This window comes from Humulus lupulus, chromosome 1 (genome assembly GCF_963169125.1).
Source record: "Humulus lupulus chromosome 1, drHumLupu1.1, whole genome shotgun sequence".
In the NCBI taxonomy this organism is placed as follows: Eukaryota; Viridiplantae; Streptophyta; class Magnoliopsida; order Rosales; family Cannabaceae; genus Humulus; species Humulus lupulus.
Window position 1 is genome coordinate 220,058,887 of NC_084793.1, and position 6,951 is coordinate 220,065,837.

At 31.7% G+C, this 6,951-nt stretch overlaps 1 long non-coding RNA gene across 2 annotated transcripts; it reads right to left on the minus strand.

Annotated features, from left to right (window-relative positions):
* Positions 1-381: 381 nt before the first annotated feature.
* Positions 382-4,195, minus strand: LOC133827529 (uncharacterized). Of its 2 annotated transcripts, XR_009890229.1 has the most exons (4): positions 3,257-4,195; positions 3,059-3,125; positions 1,305-1,346; positions 382-712 (listed from the first exon to the last, which is right to left on the minus strand). It is a non-coding gene; the product is annotated as an uncharacterized LOC133827529 (long non-coding RNA). The 2 variants fall into 2 exon arrangements; XR_009890223.1 differs by lacking the exon at positions 1,305-1,346.
* Positions 4,196-6,951: the final 2,756 nt, after the last annotated feature.

The window sequence follows — 6,951 nt, forward strand, 5'->3', positions numbered from 1 at the left end:
ATGGATTCTTAATTTTACATATGCCAGTGGAACTTATAAATTTATTTTCTTTAGACATTGCATAAGAATACTTTATTTTTATTTTAAATTATTGGGTCCAAACATGCATGTTTTATCAAGGCCCCACTGAGTTTACCTTTTAAGTGGTATTTTTCTAATTATCTATGAGATAAGTGACGTCTTTACAAAGTGATAGAATTAGGGTGTTTTACAGTTATGATTATGAATATGACACAATTTGAGATTATGATATGATATGATTATGAAATTGATATGATATTGTTATGTTATGAGTTTTATGATACGTTTGTAGTTTTTCCTTGTTATTTTTTGAAATTGTTGCATTTGTTTGTACATCCTTACTTGTAAAGAACGCCCTAGACTAATACTTACAAAACATTCGCATAACATAGTTTATAAAAGAATACCACTCATTATCAAAGTCTCAGTGGGGACTTGCTTAAAACCATGCAAGTTGGCGCCATAAGTTTTAAAAGAAAACATAGATTTTTATGCAAAGTTCAAAGAAACAAAAATTAAATAACTGAGTCCCACTGATAATTTAGGAAAGTCTCTTAAAAACAAAACATAATTTAAATGGCGTTCTACGATGATCGTTTTTCCGTCCATAGGATTACCCCACGCCATACACCCCATGATGATAGAACTCCTCACGTCACCACGCGTGCCATAAAGAAATCCTATTTGCTACCTGGAAGGAAAGTAAGGGGGGTGAGTTAAAAACCCAGTAAGGAAGTACAAACAATAAGCAAGTAAGAATACAACAATACAAACACTAACGTTCATCTGAAACATCATGGCATATCATAACATAATCGTAACATATCATCATTGCATATCATAACGTAATTGTAACATATCATCATTTGCATATCATAACATAATCGTAACATATCATCATTTCACAATCATACATCATACATGATGAGCATGGCTCGCTAGTTGTCCATGTCACCCTATGAGGTAAACAGGAGTCTCTGGTCCTTGAATAACCTCGGCGCGTCCGCCCTAAGAGTTACGTCTTTAGCTATAGTAACTCGTTCGATGTATCTAACATCGTAATTTGTTTGATGTATCTAACATCGTAATTTGTTTGATGTATCTAACATCGTAACTTGTTTGATGTATCTAACATCGTAACTTGTTTGATGTATCTAACATCCATACACATATCATATTCAACATATCATCACATTATGGCATTCATATTTCATAACAATTCATTCATACAACAGTCTTACCATTCATAGCATAAAATCATAGAATCTATCTAACTTCCTTACCTCAGGTCCAAGCTAAGAAATTTTCACAATCTTTCAACGAGCCTATATCATAATCAAAACAACGTTTCTTAGGTTCATAAAATTACTATTTGCCCTTCCATACAACTCATGTGTGCATGGGCCATGCACACATAATAACAGTTACACATAACACACAATTATTCTTAACTACACATAAAGCCATAAAAGAATAATGCTCATTTTAACTATTTTACATGCAGGATCTTTTTATAAAAACTACATAGTTGAATAATAAACATAATTTTGGACGTAAAAGTGGATTTGCATGTGACATGCATACGTGAGAACATTGCGTAATAGAGACGCTTTAAAAACGATAATTCTACATTTCTTACTTTTATTGTTTAAAATAATAGACATATAACATGCTGTATTTTTCTTAAAATTTCTAAGTTGATTAAATTTCTCAAAATATTATTTTATTTTATAAAATAATTTGATTTAGCTTAAAAAATAAAATATGTGACAATTTCATTCATTAATCTCAAATTACAAAGAACTAACCAAAAACTTGGAATGAATTAAAATACCTATTTTTAATATGTTTCTTTAGAAAAATAAATTTTATCATTGTGTTACATAAATGATGTGAGAAAATATATTTTTAAGTGTGGAAAATATATTTTTATTTAAATTATTTAAGACTTAGTTTTGTGTAACATAAATCCATATGTGACAATTAAATAACCATTTTTAAACCAAACTTTCAGCCACTATTTATTTTCTTCAAAAATCACAAATAAATAGAATTTAAATATTTTTCTCAATCAAAATAAAGGAAAATCATAACTTATCAAAATATGCATTCATACCATTTTTCAATATTACCATAACTTAGGATAATAATTTGTTCCAAAAACTCATCAAATTTATTTTAGTGAAACTCACTTCACATTTTCTTACAAAGATTCCAGCAACTATTTTTATCTTTAAAAATCACCATATTCAATTTAAAAACTCATATTTTCTCAAAAATTCAATAAAAACTCTGTAGGTAATTATTTGAGTAAAATATCATTTTAATGGGACTTAAAATACCCCTTTTAATTTCATAAAATTAACATAACATCAAGGACATTACTTATACATGCAAATCATTTTTTTTATCAAACTTTTACCCAATTATTTACAAAAATCAGCAAGCTTAATTTCTCATGAGATTCATCTTTTATCCCAAAAATTTCACATAAAATCATACATGTCTAAGATCTCATCATACTCTTATCATATACATAATTCTAAGAATATTACTAACATATTCACATGAAATCTTATAAAACCCATTTTTCTATGAATCTACACATGAAATCCAACAACAATAACAATGGCAAATAACATACATAAATTCACAAACACCATATTTCATATACATGCCTTTATAATAACCCTAACATATTTCTATCATTCCTCATTTTATGCATATCAAGATTCATTGGTACAAAAATCACATACTTCTTATCATATTTCTAAATTCGTCATTTGCCATTTTACATAAATCAAAGATTTAAAAAAAAATAACCATAGCAATATAAACATAAAATATAACCTCATATAAACCCTATCAAATCCATTTTCTCAATCATACCCATGAGCCCTTTTTAAACAAAACATATTCTCTTAAAAATACAAATCATAATCATCAATCCTACAATAATCAAACCATTAGCATCACCATCAACAACCTCAAAGATAAACCCATCAAAACCAATATATAGGCTAAGAAAGACCATTACCTCTCTTGATTGTAAAATCAAGAACACAATATGATCAACACCCAAACTTCACACCCCTTGTTCAAGCCTAGGGTTTTATTTTTGAAAACCACCATGAGGAGGAGAAAGAATCCAATCACACACACAACAAATAAACAAAGTCAATATCATATAATCAAGAAAAAGAGATTAGACAAACAAAAATACAAGAAAACATACTCTAGACTTGGTTCCTCTTCACCTTCTTCTTCTTTCTTCCTTTCTTTCTTCTTCTCCCTCTCTCTCTACACGACACTCTCTCACTCTCTCTCTCTCTCTCTCTCTCTAGGTCACGGCAGCCACAAGAAATGCTCCTCTCTTCCTTTCCTTTCCCCTTTATTCAACTCTCTCAATAAAGCCTCACCAACGCAAAATGGTAAGTTTCCTATTTCTATTTTATTTTCTTATTATTTTCTTTTATGATAATATATATAAGGAATAAAGGGTGATCACATCCTATCCTAAAATAGATAGTTTCTTCCAATATTTGATTTTATTGCCTTAGAAAAATAAATAGAAAAATCAATCCCTTTCCCACTACACACTACACACTACACGTCCAAGCACCTTCCTTTCCCTTTTCTTTTTATTTTTTTCTTTTCTTTTTTTTATTAACTAAAATAAATCCAATAAAGGAAAGAGTGTGTAGAAAATCTACACATGTGCACCCTATTACCATATACTAGCACACACTAAAACACTAGGGTGCATCACTATCTACCATGCACCTTAGTGCATTCAACCATAACTCACATAATTACCTCAATTGTCACACTTATTTAAAATGTAACACTAATAGTAAAATAAACATGTTACACAATTATTCACTTATTAAATTAATTAGCCAAACAAACAATTAACAAATTTAAATTCAAAAGATTATACCAAACAATTCTAACAATTAAATAAAATAATAAACAATCAAATAAAACAAACAACAACTAAATAAAATAAACAACATTTAAATAAAAAAATTCATCACACTTAACATTTAAATAAAATAAAACACAAAATTTAAATAATCTAAAAAAAAAAAATTTGGTGCACTACATTACTGGATTTTTAGCTCACCCCCTTACTTTCCTCCTTTCAGGGAGGCAGTAGGGCTTCTCATTGCCACACACAATGATGTGGGAAGTTCCAATGTCTCAGCATGTATGACGCGGGGTGTCCTATGAGAGATTAACGATCAAGATGAGCATCAAGAAAGATTATGAAATTATATGTTATGGTTTATGTTTTATTTACGTTAGTGAAACTTATTACTTTTATTTTTATTTTCAAAGACTGCCATAAAGACATTGCATTTTTATTTTAAAACCATTGGGTTCAAATTGCATGTTTTATCAAGGCCCCACTGAACCTTTTCTCTAAAATGGTATTTTTCCTAATAAATATGAGTTGAGCAACATTTTTATAAAGTAATAGATTAGGGCGTTCTTACAAGACTTGATCACTCTCTCAAATCTCTAACCTCTTCCTCTAGCTTTCAAGAATCTTAACTTTTATCCAAGAAACTCATAAAGAAAGTGCTTGACTTTGTGAGTTTAAGGCTTCTTCAATCCCAATTCCCATTTCCTCTTAGAAAAAGCCTCAAGTGTCAATTATGGGCTAGGAAATAGAGAATTAGGAGAGTGATACAAACCGTGTATAAGTCTTTGGTTGTATTTTCTCAAGGAAGAAGAAGAAATTCAAAGTGGTGGATTCAACAAGGGTTTTGACACAACATCAAGGTTGAAGAAGTGAGTTCCAATACTAGGGTTTGCATCATCATTCTCAATCTTTCTTTGGTCTATGCCAAGCATAATTTTGTGTAGATTCTAGATATTGTGGTGGTGTAATCTCACTCTCCCCCAACAGGTATGACACTTGTGCCACCATTCATGTATCTTATGATAGAGAGATCTTCAAAACCTTTGAAGAGTCAAAGGATGGCCATGAGATCCAAATGGGTAATGAGCATAGATCCAAGGTGTTGGGAAAGGGGAACGTTGATCTCTACTTCACATCCAGATATGAGTAGGAATCTTGTGAGTGGGAACTTGTTGAACAAACTAGGCTTCAAAGCGATGTTTGAGTCTAGAAAGCCAATTTTATCCAAGGGGAATTAGTTTGTGGGGATAGGGTATTTGTGTGATGGAATGATAAAATTGTGTACCAAAGACTCAAGTTTTGATAATAATGCATGCTCTTCTTCATCTTATATGCTCAGCTTTGATTCTATTACTTTGTGGCATAATAGACTTGCTTATATAAGATATCATACTAGGTATTAAAGTGAGAACAGATGTAGATGGGTATGCCTTAGGTCAAGCTCATTATGTTGAGAAAATGCTTGACAAGTATGGTCATCTTAATATCAAAGAGGCAAACACACCCTTTGATTCAAGTCTAAAGCTTGAAAAGAATGAAGGGATAGCGGTGGCTCAACTAGAGTATGCAAGAGAAACTGGGAGTTTGATGTATGCCGCACATTGTACTAGAGCAAATATTGCCTTTCTGGTTAGTAAACTAAGTAGGTTTACTAGCAATCCAAGTATCATACATTGGAAGGTCGTGGAAAGAGTATTTGGATACCTTAAAAGGACCAATGAGTTATGCCTCCAATATTCTAAGTTTCCTAAGATACTTAAGGGATATTCCGCCATAAGTTGGATATCTGGTGTAGGAGATGATCTCTCCACAATCGGTTGGGTGTTCATCCTTGGTGGGGGTGTCGTTTCTTAGGGATCTAAGAAACAAACATGTATATGTCACTCAACCATGGAGTCTAAATTTGTAGCTCTAGCGACAATTGGCAAAGAGGTCGAGTTGCTAAGAGATCTCATGATGGAGATACCGAAAATTGTAGTTGATGTATCAATGATTTTGATACATTGTGAAAATTAAGCCACTTCTATTAGAGCCTACAACAAGATATATAATGGGAAGTCTAGACATATAAGTCCAATGCATGATTATGTGAGGGAATTGATTGATAAGAGTGTCATATCAATTTCATATGTCAAATCTTGTGAGAACGTGGTGGATCCATTTACCAAACCTCTAGGGAGAGATTTGGTGAGTTTCACAAATAGAGGGATGAGACTAAAACTCCTTGACCAATAGATTCTCCAATGATGGCAACCCAACTCAAAACTTGTATACATCAAGTGTAGAGTTCAATGGGTAAGAACAAGTCAGTGATAACGAAATAGTTACAACATTAATGACTTAAAAGTCCCATCTAGGATGAGTTAATGTTTGTTGCTACCATGCATGAGGGTTAAGCCATAGTCTTTTAATGAAATTTAGTTGAAGAGCAACAAGCGTCTCTAAAGGTAGCAAAGATGTTGTAAGAATTTCACCTATGTGAACTAGAGGTGGTGCCGTCTCTCAAGAGAGTAAGAGTTTTCTCTCCGGATGGTTCATGAATGGATCAAGCAAAACGCCATAATAGTGCTAAGCGTAAAAGTGGGAAATAAATTAGTAATTAGGTAGAGGTGTGTGAGACATTATCAGTTTTTATCACTAGGAATGTTGGGTTCAATCTTGTAAGAATACCTTACCATTTAGGTATAAACTTTGTAGTGTTTTCACTAAGAAAAAGTTTGAAACTCTGTTTTGTAAGATTACCAGCTGAATTTAACAAACAATATAATTAATGCGGAATAGTTAAAAAATTGTTTGAACATACAAATATTCTGATGTATCAAGACAGATTGCTGATGAATCAGAATATATGAACAGAAAGTAAATAAACTAAAAGTAACGTGACATAAGAAGTTTTTACGTGGTTCAGAAATCCTAGTCCACGGGGCCACGCCCAGAGATAAAATCAATTAGTAAAGTCTCAAGAATACAATAAGCAATTGAATTATACAAGTTTAGACTGC